An 18,899-nucleotide genomic window follows, 5' to 3' on the forward strand; every position below is an offset into this window, starting at 1 on the left:
TGTATTTACAGCTTGTCCGATACTGTTATCGTTATTTGTACATGCTTAATTAAAAGTACTTATCAAGTGCAATAGATGGACGTTGCATTGGGATGGATGGATAGATAGATAGATAGATAGATAGATAGATAGATAGATAGATAGATAGATAGATAGATAGATAGATAGATAGATAGATAGATAGATAGATAGATAGATAGATAGATAGAAGGAGGCTAAACAAACTCTTCAGGGCTGTCAACATTCCTCAGATAGTTTAAATATTTACCTGCTGCTGACAGACCCAAAAAAAAGGGTGTCACATTGAAAAAACAGAGTCCAGAGAAGTTTGTAACCTCCCCCTCCTCCCCCAGGAAGAGTCACTGTCAGGAGGAGGAGGAGGAGGAAGAGGAGGAGGAACCTCCCACAATGCAAGCTGCTGTCAGCCCGGAGCAGCAGGCCGTCAGTCTACAGCCGATCCCTGGGGAGACACACACACTCACACACACACCGACAGGTAAGAGTCAACGTGTTCGGTTGTTTTCTGCTTCCTGCTGTTTCCAACCCGACACTGGCACCGCTTTCACTCCACCGTCAGCCGGGGGCAAAGGTCAGCAGAGCCACTGTAGTCTGAGCAGAGACGTTACCTGACGCTCAGGTAACCAAACTCAACCAACTGATCAACTCCAGTGCAGCCCAGCAGCTACTGATACAAACAAATATACAAAGTGAGCTCATTGTACGGATCTATTGAGGACGGATCTATGGCGCTGTGGAAAGTAATAAACATCCAGAGATTACGGCACCGTGAAGTGGGATTACAGTTGGTTACAAGTCGTCTCTGCGTGGAACCCTGAAAGACTTTTCAACTGACAACAAGAAAATACCACTTTCACTTTCACGAGTTTCTTTTCAAAATATTGTCTGTTAGCATGTTGGTTTCGTGTGATAGTTTGGTTGTGTTGTGTTGTTTTGTAAGTTTTTATTAGATATAAGGCTGAACAGGCTGGTCTGGACTTTATCACCTGAAAGTATGCGGACTCGCCTTCGCTGTCATTGTGTGAAGCTTTCAGCGTTTTGCGACCAAAATAAACTCAGATGAACAAATAACGACGGCAGATTACATGACTTCGATGGAAGTAAATTCATGTGACTGTGGAAACGGGTGCGACATGAAATATAAACACACAGATGATGTTAACGTCAGAGTGCTGGTCCTTCGTAACAGTGCTGTTTCTCTTGCCCCGTGTCACCCCTGCCTCTGATTAGCCGGGGTTTTGTGAATGCCCGGTGCACGGGAGCGTAAGTCATCGCAGTCCTGTCAATGTTTTGCTTGGTGTGTGTTGGACGTTGCTTTGTCATGTTGTGACGCTCAGTTGGTGAAGAATTCATCCGGATCCAGACTGAAACATACATGAGGACAGTAAATCATGAAATCACGTAATGCTGCCTGTTGAAAAATGGCATTTATTGCGAAGAAACATTGCAATTTGTGTGTAAAACATTTAGAAAAATGAAAATGTGAATTTTGCAGTTCTGCTTGACATTTTAAAAAGTTTTATTCACGCGTGAATAAAACTAAACTGTTGAACCATCTGGAGTTCATCGCTTTCAGCGGGCAGTTCTCACATATTGTCTTTGCTTCTGCATGTTTAGGCCAATTAAATGTAATTTAATTCAATGTATTTTAATTGACCCTGTTGGAGATTTGACACTGATAAAATACGCGGTTTTGTGTTTTGCTTTTGTGGCTGTAGTCAAAGGGCGAGTCTGACTGTACTCTGCACCGCGATAAGAGACCTTATCTTTATTTCAGCTGGGCGGAGTGCCGCTAATTCTGGCCCCACGTGGAGCCACAGTGTCGCCTAATGGGTTATTAATGAGTATCACACCTAGAAAAGACACTTTTGATCAGCACACTTTGTTCCTAAAAGGATTTCCGGTCCTGCTACAGCCCAAAGCTTCATTTCACGTCGGGGCGCTCTCCGACGTTTCCACGTTTGATTAATCTCTCTGGTTTCTGTAGCGATTCCTCGGCTTAGTTTTCTGGCACATCTATGATGTGGTTAACTGAGTTTCCAGTACTCTTAAATGACAAGTTGTAGAAACTGAGCTGACCGTCGCACACATGCCGAGCTCTGAACGTAGCACAGACATCGCTGGGACCTGGCCCGCGCTGCAAACTGAATAAATAGCTGCTGAAAACAGGTTTAAGAAAAACGTTTCCAGGAGATCAGTGGCGTCGGCTTGGTTCGCTGCAGACATGCCACCCATTGTGATCTTGATTGGGCAGGTCTAGTGAGATGCTAGCATATGTTCTTTTGGACAACTCCAAAAAAACAGTTGTGATACATTTTCAAAAAATCTGAGAAACGCAACAATAAAAAACAAAGAACCACCTTCTCTTTCAGTGGCATTTTGTATAATCCAAAGTGAATGTTTCTGAGAATCCCCCCCCAGATTAGGTTTTGATGCTCAAGCTAAGCGCTCACGCCAGCTAGCTTTGACCAGTGAGTAAATCACGAGGAGCATCTGTCGCGGGCCCACGGGCCCCGTGTTTGACAACCTGAGGTCCATCGTGACGGAACATAATTCAGGTTTATAATGAGTGTGTTCTTTGTGTTTGTGAGGGTAAATAGCTGGTGGCAGAAATCTGTTTGCTAACTGGTGAGGTTACACAAGGCTTCAGCTCAGAACCGTGGATTTGAGCGTTTGAAGCTGTGATGCTGTTGATAACCGCTGTCAGTCACTCAGGTTTAAGTTTTTTTTAACAGGCGGAGGAATGCTGAAACTTTCTCTTAATGGATCAGCTGTTGCCAACACTGACCCTCGTCTGTGCTTTATCTTTCATTCCATCACAAGTCTCCCCTTTCCTCCTTTCTCTCTTTTCTTTCTCAGTCTGGCGACTTTCAAAATTATTTTGTTCAGCCTCTTATCATGTCTGTTGTGGCTTTTTTTTTTCGATCGGATATGATTTCTAGATTCATTTATTATGAAATTTAATTTGATCATCTTGTGAAGCGCTTGGATTGTCTTTGGTTTCGCTCTAGCTGCGTGACTTCCTTTTTCGAATCCAAACAATCTGAGAAGTTTGTGTTGATTGTCGAACGGATCTGAGTTTTACTGAAATGAACTTTTCCATGAAGTCTTTCCTCCCTCACACACCCGTTCTGTGGCTGTGATGTCTTTTAATGGGACGACATTCTTTGCCTTCACGCCAGCCGACAGTAAACCAACCAGAACAACCAGAAAACACAAAAGGCTCGCTCTCAGCTCTGCCCGGTTCACACCCAACACCTTTTCTGTTTCTCCTCTCCCATCCGCCTCACACTCATCAACAAATAAAAACATCAAACTAACAAACGAAAAAACACTAAAACATTATTTTTACACACAGAGGTTTTGTTTGCACCTCTCAGACTGCTAATTGACGGTTCATTTTTTACAGATTTTCACACAATTTAAGTTTTATTAAGCGTGAAAATCATTTTGAGGCTTTCCAGCGAAGCGTAAGATTGGGGATTTAAATACGAATGTCGTAAAAGAGGTTTTCTCTCGCTGTGATTCATTTCATCCATTTTGAAGTTGTCGCTCTGTCTTCTGGCAGCCTTAGTCGTTTTATCCACACACGATTCTGTGACCAGATTTAGCTGGCGTGCTAACGTTTCCACGGTAACCAGCGTCTTTCCGTTTGACTTTGTTCACTCCTGTTTCACTTTGGAGCTCAGATCAGTTGAGCAAAAGATGACATGTAGCATCCAACATTCGTCTGATTGAGCCTTTCTCATCATCAAACACACACATTTGTGTTTACTTTTGGTTTTCAGTTTAGCATTTCAAGCTAGCCCTGTCTGAGACTGTTTGTCAGTTAAAGACGGTAAAAGACGCTTCCCAGGAATCACTTCAAGCATTCGCTCTGGCATAAGAATGTAAAACATGCAGCTATTTACCAAAGTGAACATTCAAGACCTGAGTTACTGAGAAATATGAATTTGGAAAAAGTGGGATTGGTCGCAAAGTCAAAGCCGTAGAAAAACGTACAAACAGAAACGATTCAGCAAAGATTAGAAGACGAAGTACAGGTGCATCACAGAAGATGTCAATAAATCACTAAAACAACGTGCCGATCGACGTGCTGATTCCTTTTCAAAAAGGAACCATAAACATTGATCACCTCGTCTCACACTTTGGACCACGTCGAACATTCGTAGTGTTGAGTGGGGTTCAGTGTGTGGCGGAGCCTCGTGGGAAGCTTAAGGTTGAGAGGTCGACATCACCTGAACCTTCACCAATGAAAAAGAGAGAATCCAGCCTCCTAGACCGCAGAGAGGCAGGAGCCAAATTACACACACACACACACACACACAATGGTTTACGATGTGAAAATTGATATTCATGTTATATTGATGACTTGTGGGTGAACAAGGTTTTATGGAGCCTCTCTCCTGTCTCCTGCTTGTTCGTATCAGTCTGGTGTCAGTAGCAGGATCACCATGGCATCACAATTAAATCAGTACCAGATTACTCTTGTATCTGTAGATATCTGTTGTCGTGTGTGTGTGCGTGTGTGTGGATTTTTGTTGAGGGTGTGTGCGTCTGTCTGACAGCCGTCAGGAGGAAAGTATGTCTGCGTTTGGCGTCACCGTCCTTCCGGCTTCGCTCACCTTCACGTTTTCCAAAGTGATCGCGTGTGTTGCAGCTTGACAGCTTCACATACCGACGCTATGAAAACCATTAGCCACAGCTGCAGTGAAACAAACCCTCGGTATTTGTGTAGAAATGGCCGAAATGAGTCCAAAGGTAGAAGGACGAGCAGCCACAGGCGAGTTGAGGGCAGAAGAACCCTCTTTCACAGGAACATGGCTCCAGATAACAACATTTTAAACGTTCCACTTCTACTGCCCCCATGGTTTGAGAACAAGTAGTTCGTTGGTTCATTTGTGCATACTTGGTATGAGGAACACTCCGGCGTGGCATCTGCTGCCCATCAATCATTTACACAAAGGAATCTAAGGAGGAGAAACTTCTCATAAAAGCATCCGGGAGCTGCTGGTCAGCTCACCGCTCACCCTGACCTGCTGCTCTTTAAATCTGACCTTCTGTTCCTCAGACTCACTCAGGTAGGAAGGGAAAGCTTCGGGCTTTGCTTTGTTTTTCAAACATCCTCCCAACAATCTTCTAAATGTGAACAAACCCAGAAACTTAACGCTCGACGTGACACTGTATGTGTGTATTGCATATGCAACTTTAATTTTCTGAGGGGTAAGGATTAGCCCCGCCCCCATTATAGTACTTATGATCTTTCTTTGAGAAGGAAAAATATTTGTATTTTATTTTGCAGAATTACATTAGATTTTCATCTCAGTGTTGTGCTTTGAGCTCGAACACATTTTTAGACATTCTGTTGGATTCATGCAACTTTCACAGTTTTTTCAATGGTAAATATGACGAGAACAACTCCTGCTGGAGTACACATAGCCGCTTCACGAGCATGGGTTAAGGGGTTTGAACTAAATATTGCTAGTGGCCTAAAGCGCTATGTTCGCGCACTGCTGAGTCATGTCGGATACGTGTTGATATGTTTGCTATGAATGAAATTGAAATGAGCTTGTTGCACACACTGGATGCTCAAAGCCAAGCTGATATTATAGACTTTTCAGAGAGCAAACGCAGCGTGACGTCATGAAGCGTGACGATGCAGTGAGTCATGGAGAAGAATGACAGAGGATGGAGAAGGAAGGCATGTTAGAAATGAAGGTGTGGTCCGTGAAGCGCACACACACACACACACACACACACACCTGTCAATGACCACGTGTTCATATCCAGGTGTCGTTACAAAACAGAGGAGAGGAAGGGAGAGGTCCGGTCCGATAAAACGTCCCACCAGGGACAAACTTCCCCGGACATTGATCAGATGTTCGGAGTTCCACAGAAAAACCTCTTTTGACTAATATTCATTCATTCATCCCCGTTGTCACGCAGAAATGTAGTTTTAAGGAGCCCCATGTTGCAGGAAGTCGTCACAGCGTCAAATTTCAGACAGACGAATCACAGCACAATGATGTGATTGGGGAAAAAAAAGGAAAAACGGAGGAGACAGATAGCTGAAAGAATGAATGAATGAATAAATGTTAGTGAAAAAAACTTCAAGTGTGTGTGTGTGTGTGGGGGGGCGCGTGTGTGTGTGTGTTGGACTCTGTGTTTTCTGGTAAATGCTTTTCGTCAGGCCGTCTGGTGTCTCATCATCGCCGCTTTCCTTTCTTTTCTTTTCAAAGAAGCTTTGATGTCACATTTTCGTTAAAAAGAATGAAACTGATGAAAATTAACTTTTCAAATTTCAATTAGGTTTATTCTTTATTTATGGCCCAAAACAAGATGGCGGCATGTGGTGATGCCCCGCCCAGTGTTATGTTGGCCAGTGACTGGAGGAACGATTGTTGTTCTCTAGGTCCACCAAGTCTTTCGTCCATACTAAGTTTTCATTCCTTCATATTTCTGTCCATCTCCTGGAAGCGTACGGAGTGACCTAACGTTGTAGTACCTCAGGTAGCTGTGAGGGGGCAGTGTTGAGATAAGAAGCCAAATGGAGCAGTTTTTTAAATAGCATCTGTGTGACACATGAGCTTTAGCCATTGCAGTTCCCCTTGATTTTCTGCTTCTTCTTTCTAACAAAGCACTGGACTCCTCTGGGTATTTGGCCAGTGTGTTGATCCAGCGCGGCGCCCTCTGGTGGACTGATTCCAGCTAATTAGTGTCTGTTTAAAAAGGAGCCTTTAAACTGCACGGAGAAGCTGGCGCCAGACAGGAAGTTTCCTCACAGGAAGCTGAGTCAATCTCATCATTCTGAGAAATGAAACATCTTGTCTTGACGGCGGATAGTTTTGCAGTATTCTTTTAGACGTATCAATGATCCCACGAGGTCACAGTAGGTCAAATTCCCAAACTCCGGTTTGGAAATCTGATCTATTCATTAATCTGGAATCAATGATTCAATCTGGAATCGCTGATTTTTGTACACTTAAAACACATGTTGGCGGTAAAATCAGAGCTGAAACGAGGCCTCGGGCGGCTGCTGAGGAGTCTTCTTTCTAAGAAAGGTGACGAGTCCACATCTCTTACGTCTTATCCGGACATTATCCTTACATTTGACAAACTCAGCAGTCCTGGTGACGCTGCAGAGCAAAGTCCGCTCAGCCTCCTTCTTTTTTTATCCGTTTCAGTGAAACTGAAGGGAAGTATGCAGTTTGTTCATTGACAGAAAGGTTTCCTTTGTTGAAGTTGGAAAGGTGTAATCAGGCCACTCAAGGAGGGGCGACTGGTCATTGGGGTCAGTGTCATCAGAAAGGACTGCATGTAAACTATGCTATTAATTCTTTAAAATTATCTACAATATTTTTATGTATGTGCATTAAACTTCCTCTTATATAGCACATACTTACTGTGTGAGGACTGTACTCCCTGGTTATTGGTCTCCTCTTGCCGTTTCAGGTTGTTTCCTCCTGATCCACACTGATGGTGCATTAGTGTAGCTCGCCCCTCCCTCACCATTCAGTGTGTATTGGATGCAGTAAAGTGAAAGTGTTCATGCTCAGGCTGTGGCTCCGTTCATTCAGTTCACGTGATTTTGACGCCTCGTGGGGCTTGAAGCCCGAAGCCCCCATAACTACATCATTTAGATCCTCAGAGCTGATTTGCTGGTGCTGATTGAGGCGGAGCTTCACAGAACCGGAGCGAGTCGTCACAAATACCAGCTTGTTAGCGGCTAAAGCTAACAAACAGTTAAGAATAAAAATTAATTATGTCGATTATTAATGAGTACAAGTTTGAAACTCTTACTTTAGCTGAGAAAATTAAAGTAAGTAGTTGTAAACTGTGCAACGCTGTGAGGAACACTTTTTAAGAATGTCATTATTTTGGAGTTGTACTCGTGGTTGAGGGGCTGAGCCGCCATCTTTAAAAGATCATGACCTGGTTTGAATCTTATCATTGATACTATTTTTTCTTTAATTGAAATTTATTTATTTTTTTATCTGTTATTTCCAAGGCTCAACAACTTTACGGGATCAACGCCTATATGGTTGTTATAATGTTGTGGCTAAAAGGTTGCGCACACACTTTACTTTGGAATTCAGTGGCGTCACTTGACCTGAAATAAAATCTTGCCCCGCCATATATTTGCATCTTGAAACGCCACGGCACTCAAGGACTCTAAATTCCACAACAATTCGTACTGCGGAGAATATTCCAGTCACAGTTTGGTTTGTTTGTACAATCTCTTCATTTGCATTCTACACGTATTGAGAAATACTGAAGCTTCGCCGTTACCTCGTTCAGCCTGGAGAAAGTTTAGTTCCTGCTAACCCTTTCTGCTCGGCTCCTCGTGTGTTTGTCTTCGTTGTGCAAAAATTACATATTTGCCAATGCAACATCATGAAGAGGAAGACACGACGTGTGTTTTAGGTTTTGGTTTAAATTGTGCTGTGAAGCTTTTTCTTTAAATTCAGCTTGGGCTTCCCGTCAGATACAGCAGTAACCAAGGATTTCCTGTCTTACTTTACAAGCTTTCTGTTGTCATGGTGACATCTAGTGGTCCCAAGTAGTATTATTTCTAAATTTCGATACTGAAATTGCCCATTCAATAGTCACTTGATTCAGTTATAGTGACTTCCTTGTCTCTTATTCCCCCACAAGGCTGAAACATCAGTGGTAGTGTGAAGAAGTGTGAGGTAACTTCTGTCCATCGTCCCCGCTCTCCTCTAAACACTGACGTTTTACTGGAGGCCACAACATTAATCCATTAAGATCATTTTTGCAACTTGCAAAAATTGTTCTTTTCACCGTGAAAGCTTGATTTTCTATTCTTTCTTTTCAGAAAAAAAAATTAAATCCTCCAGTCCATGTTAATTGACTGCGTTTTTAAAATTCACTCCTGAAACTTGACGCAGACAGAAAATCCAACATGAAAGCTTGGCGGTCTCACTCTTCCTCTCTCGCTCTGTTTCCCTTCCCTCACTTCCCCGCCTCGACGGAACGTTCAGGCCAAATGGTTTAGGGTCGAAGGTCACCCATGTGTTTGCAGCCCATTTTCTACATCTTGTAATTTCTCCCACTAATGGACACCTGAGAGTTCTAATTATTCATCTGCGTCTTTTAGAAGCGTCTCCGGAAATGCATCTCGGAGCATTTTTGCATTTTATAGCTCCTTGTGTGTTTTTTTTTTTTTTCTCTGCCTCCCTGCAAGTTTTAATGAGTGTTGTTTTGCATTATGCAGTACCTCCAGGCTTCCATTTGGCATCTGGGGAAGTTGGCTTGACTCCAAGACTGTGGTCACCCGGTGCTTATTACTCATTAAGCCACATTGGAGGGCCGAGTGGGTGCAGGCAGGCTGGGTGGGGGCTGGGTGGGTGTTTTGTGGGTGCTGGGTGGGTGCAGGCAGGCTGGGTGGGGGCTGGGTGGGTGTTTTGTGGGTGCTGGGTGGGTGCAGGCAGGCTGGGTGGGGGCTGGGTGGGTGTTTGGTGGGTGCTGGGTGGGTGCAGGCAGGCTGGGTGGGGGCTGGGTGGGTGTTTGGTGGGTGCAGGCATGCTGGGTTGGTATTGGTAGGTTACTGGGTGAATGTTGGGTGGGGGCAGCGTGGGTGCTGGGTGGGCGTCACCGTGCTTGGAGAGTCCGTGTTGTTGTTGTTTTGCATCATGTTGTAGCTTCCGAGGATGAAAAAGTAAACGTTTGGTGAAGCGGGTCGCCACCAATCCTGTCGTCTTTCTTAATATCTGCAGGTGGTGAAGAGATGCTTTGTTTGGTTCCACCGTTGTGAACGACTGCGCCAGTTTTTGCTCTAATAAAACAATTTAAATGCATATGTTCCATCACTTATCTTCAAAGTTTTTCATATGCATATCGAAGCTACATGATTAACTGAACTACTGAGAAATGGCTGTATAATTTAAAAACATATGCGTCAGTCAGACAAAGAGCGACGAGGCTTTTGGCAGGTACCATATTTCCTGGACTATAAGTTGCATCATATACTGTTAATGTCAGTTGTATTTATCGATGGTGAACTGAACTGCTTCTGCTGCTCTGTTTCTGTTTTCAGCTGCACATTTGATCATTTTAGTTTAAATTCTGTCCTTTGGCTTTTTCTTTACACAACAGTAATAGAGGTTTTTCTGTGTCGCTGTAGCAGCTTTATGTGGTCATACAGTGACATCTAGTGGTGACAGATGGTAAATATCAGTATAATTTAAAATGGTAGTTATAAGTATGTCCAACCAAGCAAACCTAAAAATAAAATATGACTTATAGTCCAGAACATACGGTAGGTTACATCTGTGTTGTTGGATTTAAGAAATCAGCGTTTCTGCATTTATTCTCGCTTCGGTGGACTTTTCCTGTGCGACGAATTATTTATTTGTTTTGTTGCTGTTTTGTTTGCGTCACGTTTCACCTGATTGCTAATTTGTTAAAAGAGAGACGGGACAAGAATCGCGTCTCTCTTTTCAACTCTTCTCAAGCTTTATGGATAAAAACAGTTATTGACAGTCACACAGGACATAATCAAGAAGTAATATCGTTGCTGATTATGTTGGATTCATAGACTTTGTGTAAAAAAATGACCAAACTTGACATCTCTTTATTTATCCAGGCAAATATTGCCTCAAACCTGGAACAGCGTGACTCCTGATCTGATCACTGCTCAATAAACCTGGTTTTAAGTAACTGATCTGACTGTAGGAGTGAGACAGACATAAGGGCAGAAAAGTCTGTGTGTGTGTGTGTGTGTGTGTGTGTGTGTGTGTGTGTGTGTGTGTGTGTGTGTGTGTCTGCAGAGAAGCTTGGCATGGGAATCTGTTGGGAAAATTAGGTGATTACAGGAACACGTCTGATTAGTCTTATGATACGTTATCAGATTACTTCTAATATGAGAGTATTTCATTACTTTCTCTTCATTGGCGCTCCGACGCTTCTCCTTCCAGTGACGCCAAACACTCTTTCCCATAATACGACCCTGCATACGAACCCTCTATACGACCCGTGGCGGGGAGCCGGCCCCTCATGTCGGGCTCCTCTGCTTTACATACCTGCGTCCCGTCACACCTGCATCTCATGTCACGCTGCCATGGCGGCGGGAGGCGGAGCCAAAAGGGCCGGGAGCAAACAGAGGCGGGATGTCATGCTTTTTTCTCACCTGGCCAGGAGAAACTGAAAAACTGGTTCTGCAGTTTGTATACCGCAGAAACAGAGCCGCACGCTGCAGTGCCATCCACCTCGCACCGCATACACTGAATCTCCTGGATGTAGGTGACACGCTCCAGAGGTCACCTTGTCATGTACAGATTCATGTCTTCAGACTAATTCTCATTGCATCGCAAAATAAATAAATTTTCAACAAAGAGCAAAACACTGTGAGCAGCAGGAAGTTAGTTTCCAGTCATGAGTTCCTCCGGAGACCAAATACAAACCAGCTTCACCCTGAAACAGTAACAAGAAGAAAAACCATGTCTGGAAAAACTCAAACACACCCACACCCACACCCACACCCACACCCACACCCACACCCACACCCACACCCACACCCACACCCACACCCACACCCACACCCACACACACACACACACACACACACACACACACACACACACACACACACACACACACACACACACACACACACACCTGCAGAATAACTGTAAGGAGTTAAAGTTTTGTTTGAAAAGTAAAATAATGTTTGATTCTTCCTTCTTGTGTTTGATGGAGAATGACAGAAAAATCCAATATTTATTTTTGTATGATGACAATGATGTAAATGATATTGTGGACATTAAAGGCCCGATTTATTAAAATCTTGTATAAATTTACCAAGATAATTAAATTTATAGTTAATCAGCTGTAATATTTGGCCCACGAGCCACCGGTCGCCCATAAAAGGTTGCTACTTTCACCATTTCACCATAAGAAGTGAAAAAAACACAAGACAGAAACTTAATGCGCGTGTGTGTGCGTGCGCCCGCATGCTGTTAGGCTCCGCCCCCTCATACCTGCCTGCTTATCAAGGTATCTGTGATTTGGATTCCCGCCAGGCGGCCGCTCCCAGCCAGTCATACCTGGGGTGTGATCAGGATTCCCAGCCCCGGATTCCTGCGTAGGGCGGGCTGGAGGGAGGGTGGGGTGGAGGGGGGGTGGGGCAGTCGGGGCCAAAAAAGGTAAACTCATCCGTCCTTTTTTAATTAACGCTGGAACGAGAAGGAAAGCTAGCTAGCAGCTCAAATTAGTATTTCACAGCTTCTTGGTCCTCTTTGGTTATAAAGCTTGACTTTCATTTTTGTTGCTCAAAACGAAAGAATCAGATGATGTCGGTGGATTAACATCGGCCGCTCAGAGATGGCCAAAGTTATGCTAACGGCTGGCTACTTCGAAAACTCTTCTGTGCGGAGGTTTTTAATCTTAAATAAACGGAGAGTTTACATGTCGGGCCGAGACGACGAGCTACTTGTGACAAAACTCATGACTAATAACTCCACATTACTGATCCATGTTCGTATTGAGCACCACTTGCTAATCCCCGGGCGTTAGCAGGCTAGCATGTTCGCATGTTAGCTTCCCCTGCTTTTGTGCTATAAGTTCAATTATGTCTAAAAGTGTTTTAACAGGCTGTAATGGCAGACGAGCCGATGTTTACCATAAAGAACATGTCAGCAGTTTGTCATGTGGACTTGAAATTGAGTTTTTACTGCCGTATTTTATATTTTAGAATAATTGATAACAGTCTGAACGTCTCGAGTCGTACGGATATCTCAATTCAGACAATCTTTTTTAAACAAATACAGCAAAGAGGCCAACCTTTTATGTGTTTTAGCATCATTCTTGCAGCACTTACTGCAACTATAAACATAAAGGCAGAAGGCTTTATTTTTATAATATATTGATATGATTTAAGAAGCATTAGCCATAGAATGACCTCTAAGCTAAAATGCTGCAGCACTTCTTACAACTCAATAACCAATAAAGGAGCAGGTCTTTTGTTTCTATGATGCTTGGGTCAGATTCAGGACTGATACCATCAGATACCTGGAGCCCTCGGGCTTGTACTTTCCAACTAGAAACTTTACAAGAGTAAAGTTTTCAGGTTTCTACAGTAATCATAAGATAAGATAAGATAAGATATCCTTTATTTATCTCACATATGGAGAAATCTGCAGTGGTACAACAGGATAGTAAAGACAAAGAAGCACATATAGCAGAAACTAAAAAAGCAGATAAAAATACAATATAATAAAAATATGCACACGGTGCCTATAAGTGTGGACATGTACAGAATATGGGGTAAATACGTTTTTATAGATTACTATTGTTATTGCACCACTTCTTGCACAGTTGGAGTGGGGTGATATTGTCCGGGTGTGGTGTGTCAGTGGTCTAGTGGGAGCAGGCTTGGTTGAAGAGTCTGGCTGCAGCAGGGAGGAAGGACCGTAACAATGTAAAGATATGGAAGCAGGGTGGACCTTGTTACCTTCCTGCTCTGTTCCTGAGACTGTGTTTCTCTCACATGTGAGGTTGAGTGAGCAGATCAATCGTGCTCGCCATCCCTGACGACCCCCCCCCCCCAGGGGGAGGTCGTCGTTAGGGTCGTCTCCATGTACACAGCAGGGCGGCCCACCCACCGACAAACTAACACAACGACAAACCCATAGGGTCTGAGCAGTTTAGAGTTTAGAGTCCATCATCATGAACGCTTCCGTCTCTCTGAGTCCTGCTGTGAGTCCGGTTTTATCTTAAAGGGTTTTTACAGCTTCATTTGTCGTTTAAATCTTGTGAGACTGTATGTTTTCTCAGCATTATTGAAATAGTTGTCAGCATTATTTACTAGTTAAGTGTTTGCTGTGAAGGGGTTCTTTCAAAGTCTCAGTTGGTTTAGTTTGGTTGACTTCAGTTTGTTTAAAAACCCAACCCACTTTGGTTTATGTCGGATATTTGATTAGTAAATTAGCTCAATATTGTTAAGTTAGTTTTTCTTTTTTTTATCAGAAATTAAATTGCGTGTCTGTTAAAATGTTAGGTTGTGAATTTATTGGTTGTATATAAATAGTTTTATTACAGATAGGCTGGTTTAGTGGGTCAGCGAACATGGCTGCATTAAAATAAAAGAGTTGAGTCTATTTAAGAGAAGTAATTAGTTCTTGTTGGCTAAGCTATACAGTTAGCAATGTGTGTCTGAAGCTGAGCTCATTTCAAAGCTTAAAGCTAACGTACAGTTAGTATTTGGATGCTAAAGCTTCAAACAGCTCAGAGAAGTCGTCACTCAATTGGGACTTGTCATCCCAATCGGAAGGTTGCAGGTTTGACTGTCTCTTAACGATGTAAAGCACTTTGAGACTGTTCACGCAGTACAGTTAGCACTGTGTCGCTAAAACTCAGAAAGAACTTAAGCTTGTTTTAAAGCATTTATTTTAGAACTCAACTTAGCTGTCATAGCTCTTTAGTCAGTGCCTAAATCTACGTTACGTTAAGCTTTTTTTTAATTTATTGGGTTTCCATAAAGCTACGATTAGCCCCATAGTGACACAGTTAGCATTTTCACGCTAAAGCTTAACACTGTTAAAGGTTTGTTTTCAAGCATTTGGATTAGCTGAAAGCTGCAGTTACGTAACGTAGCTATAGAGTTAGCATTTTGATGCTGACACGCTGCAATGTTACAATTACATTAATGCAAGTAACTATAAGTACAATCAGCATTAACACCATTCAGGTTGCAGTGAACATAAAGCTAGAGTTTAGGCCATAGTAGGTGTCATGTTCAGTAATTTAATCTAATTCAAACAGAAAGAGCAGAACTTAGCTTAAAGCTATAGTTGGCTAACAGAGTTATACAATTACTGTTACTTATACTAAGTCAGTTTTTTCTTTAGTTTTTGGCCATTTTACTGTCTTAAACGCTGAAACTTTTGAATGATTTGAACATTTCTATATTTCCTCTTCCTCAAGATGACCTGGTGAATTAGTGATACTTTGTATCGGTGCAAAAACATCTCATTGTAATTTAATTTAAAACCGTAAACGATGTTAGTTCACATTCGTCATCCTCCATCTCTTAGAAATCACATTTATATACCGCTCATTTGTTCCAGCAATTATGCAGTGCTGGGAAGCGTAATTGGGAAAACAAATTAGCTGTACATAAACATAATTTCTGGGAGACGAGGTTGGACGGTAATGAGCGGAGAATCACAGCGTCCCACATTCATCAGGAGCGATTTTACTTTATAATTACCTTTTTTCTGAAAAATACAAGGATTTTGTCAGGCCCCTGAATGTCACATGCTACTTAAACGCTGTACACATTTTTTAGTGTCTTCCTTTAACCAAATTCTCTGGATTAAAACACAATGGGCTTGTTCTGATTGCGTTTGATCAGACGTGCCCACACATGTAAGCTTTGCCGCTCGGCCAGCGGAGGAATTAATTGGCTGCCGTCCATCTGTAGTTTCTCCATGTGTATGTACAGGTGGGAGGAAACGCCCCCGGATTGTAAGGAACCAACGTATATCTGGCGCCGGGTTAAGTCGCACTTTTCACTTCTCGTAGTTGGAGCTGCAGTTTCCATCTCTGCTAGTTGAAGCTTCTTTCTTTGGATTTTTGAGTCACTTTCAAAGATCTCAGGTTCAGTTTTTAAACATGTTAGTATAAACCTTTTTCAATTACAGCGCTGCTAGCGCTAGAGTTGTAGTACACTTGTTCCTAAGAACCCATTTTCTTGTTCTGGACCTGGTCTTGGTTTTGGGATGCTCTGGTCTTGGTCTGGACCTGGTCTTGGTTTCAACCTGGTCTTGGTTTGGGTCTCGGGTCAGGCGGTCTGGATTACAACACTAGCTAGCACCTGTGCACAAGTTAGTCTAAAGCAATAATTGGCCAAGATGCTATACAGTTAGCATTTTGTAGCTAAAGCTCAAATCATTTGAAAGGAATTGGACTAGCTTAAAGCTATGGCTAGCTAACATGTGATACGTCAGAATTTTGACAACAAAGTTAAACATATGGTCGTTTTTGTTCATGAACCTTTGTTATAACATAGCCTGAAGATTAGCGACCATACATTTAGCATTTCGATGCTGAAGTTTCAAACTTTTGTCAAAGACGTCGTCTGCTGCAGCAGCGTTTTTTAAACCATTAGTCATGTAGTGCTAAAGCTCACGTGGAAGCTAAGCTTGTCTTCAAACAATTATATTAGAACTTAACTTAGCAGTTTTATTAGCTGACATAGCTATACAGTTATTGTTTGATGCTAAAGTTTAGTACATTATAGCAACTACTTCATAATTGACCCTAAAGTTATTTTTACTGCGTGATCCATACAGGTAGCATCTTGACGTTAAAGCTCAACAATGATTTTTAAAGCATAAAGCTATGTCAAGGTAGCATAGCTAGCACATCTTTACACTTTGTTTATTGTTTTTTTCAGGCAGCGCAATAATAACTTCAGCTAAAGTGATAGTTAGCATTTCGATGCTTATATTCAGCTGATTTTAAAGAAACTAAATGAGAACAAAACCAGAGTCAGCTGTCGTTTGTATTTTCTACTGTTTGTATTTGAAAAGTCAACTAGTTTTGATTGGTGAAAGTTTTCATTCATTCCAAGGAGAAAGCAAGAATAAAATGGATGTGAACAACCTCCGCTGTGCTTTGAATAACGGTCTTCTTTCTCTAATTTATACCAGCTGTGATTTTTCTTTTCTTTTTCTGTAGCTACAATTAATTAGATCTGTCAATTCCTTGTAGATGTGAATATTGTGCCAGTTCTAATTCTGGTAACAATAAATAGCTGTATATTGTTCAGCCCTAGTTTGGGATATTTTTGTCTCCAGTTTTAATGAAATATATTGAACTATGACTTGGATCATGATGTCTTTGCATTTATTTATAGTTTCATTTTACAAAATGTAGGAACAATGTAGATTTTCTGTAAATATTTTCAGATGAAGTCTGAATAGTATTCCAGATTTTGGACAGAAAGGTTTTTTTGGGAGGTGGACTCCGACTCCACACCACAAATCAACATCCTGCTTCCTGCAGCCTGGTGCGTTACAACCGGGACCATCTGCGAGGCGTTCAAAGTGTGCCAGCTCCAAAAAGGAACGTAAACCCCCAAAAAGAATCTCTCACTGGTGTTTAATCAAGCAGAAACGTGATGTATTGAAGTCCAGCTGCTCACGTCTTCCTTTCTGTTGTCGTCACATCTGGATGTCGCAGCTCGTTTTTCACCACCGAATAGCAGATTTTTTAAAAATATCCTGGTTAACTGGCCAAGTGGGAACAGCTCCGATTAGTGTCAGCTCATTTATACACATACTAAAATAATGTATTTTTTAAAATACACAACAGGAAGCTGTGCGATATATTACAAATTCATTGTTTTCCCAATATCAATATCTGTATTATATCGCAAAGCTGTAAATATCACCACATCAATATGCACAAGGCATATCTCAGGTGTATTGTTATCATGATATCAACATGTGGAATATATAACAAACACAATATTATCACAACATCAACGTAACAGAATTCGTATCCATCTTTATAGCAAAGTCAAAATCCGCAAAGTACCCCAAATTTAAAGTGATCGCATATCGAACATTCATCACAATATTGTCCTTCATTATTGAAAAAGACTGAACTTACGTAAACCTCATTAAATCATGTTTTCATCTATTGTGATATATTGAGGCCGTTCATATCCTGATAATAATGAATTTGCAATATATTGCGCATGCTGATTTCTCAATAATGATAAATTTCTAATATATCTTCCAGCTTCCGATTGTGATAATGATTGATTTATTTATGCGATACATCGTCCAGTTTTATCTGTTTTATCTCGATCACGATAAATCTGCAATGTATTGTGCTAATACAAGTCATCTTATTTTCAAGTATTGCGCCTTCTCCCATCAACAACGTCCAGCGTTTCCCCGCGGTGGAAACTTACAAGCTAGGTGCTTTTTTTGCTAGCATTAGCATCAAACCTAACATGGTTGCGGCTGAAGTTCTGATCTCTCCCAGCAAAATAAAGCACAAAGCGATTTCTTGGATTTCATCGTTTAATCGGCGTGAACGATGTGAGAAGAGTATTTTCCACCTGGAGGCACCGTGACGCCTCAGGAAGTCATTTCATGTTTCGGCCCGGTTCATACCAGACCTCTGTGATGATCGAGACCTCGGTTCAGCCTCTTCCTCCCATCCTCCCTGTCTCTCTCCATTCCACATGGCCCCTGTGTCACAGCATGTTTTGCTAATTGGGTGTTGCTCTAATCGCAGTCAGCGATGGCATCTGGACATTCAGGCCAAACAATGAGCAGACAGGTGAAAGATTTCCAGTAACGCTGCACATTCACACATTCACACATCCACATGCGTTTTATTGCTCCTGCTTCACCTAATGAGCATTTTGGTGAATGGTTAAACTGCAGGTTGTGAGCGACGGCTGTCAATTTGAAGTCTTGCTGCTTTAAAAGGTAATAAATCATTTTGTCTTTTTCTCGAAAGTCTCCAGATTCCCAGAAGAACGAGGACTTTCCAGCTTCCCTGAACAAACTACAGCAGCTGCTAGAAAACAAGGTCAACATCCTCCAGGCGCCGACCACTGAGGACCAGCAGGTGACCACTTTCACACTTTGACCTTTTTCATTGAAACTTCCGTGGGTTTCCACGGAAAAAATGGAGGCGTATGCAGAGAATTCAAATCAGCATAGAGGCACAAACATAGAAAATGGAGGAACTGTTATTTATTTGTCTCTCGATGAGGATTGTGCTGAAGAAACTCTTGTGAAATAAGAGCGCAGTACCTGTCCTGATCGACTCAGATCTGCTATAACGCCTGTTGAGCTGCAGGCTCACACAAACACACGTGTGTGCGCTGCAGCTGA

General features: G+C 42.2%; 1 protein-coding gene across 4 annotated transcripts in view; it reads left to right on the forward strand.

Moving 5' to 3' along the window:
• Positions 1 to 353: 353 nt before the first annotated feature.
• Positions 354 to 18,899, forward strand: part of LOC308117717 (uncharacterized protein) — a 60,285-nt gene continuing 41,739 nt past the window's right edge. The window contains exons 1-2 of one of the 4 annotated variants that reach the window (XM_080476779.1): positions 354 to 496; positions 18,520 to 18,630. The gene's annotated coding sequence lies outside the window, so the exon portion shown is untranslated. Of the gene's footprint in view, positions 638 to 18,519; positions 18,631 to 18,899 lie in introns of all 4 variants that reach the window. The other 3 variants (XM_080476780.1, XM_080476781.1, XM_080476782.1) reach the window with 3 other exon arrangements.

This window comes from Lipophrys pholis (genome assembly GCF_963383615.2).
Source record: "Lipophrys pholis genome assembly, chromosome: 12".
In the NCBI taxonomy this organism is placed as follows: domain Eukaryota; kingdom Metazoa; phylum Chordata; class Actinopteri; order Blenniiformes; family Blenniidae; genus Lipophrys; species Lipophrys pholis.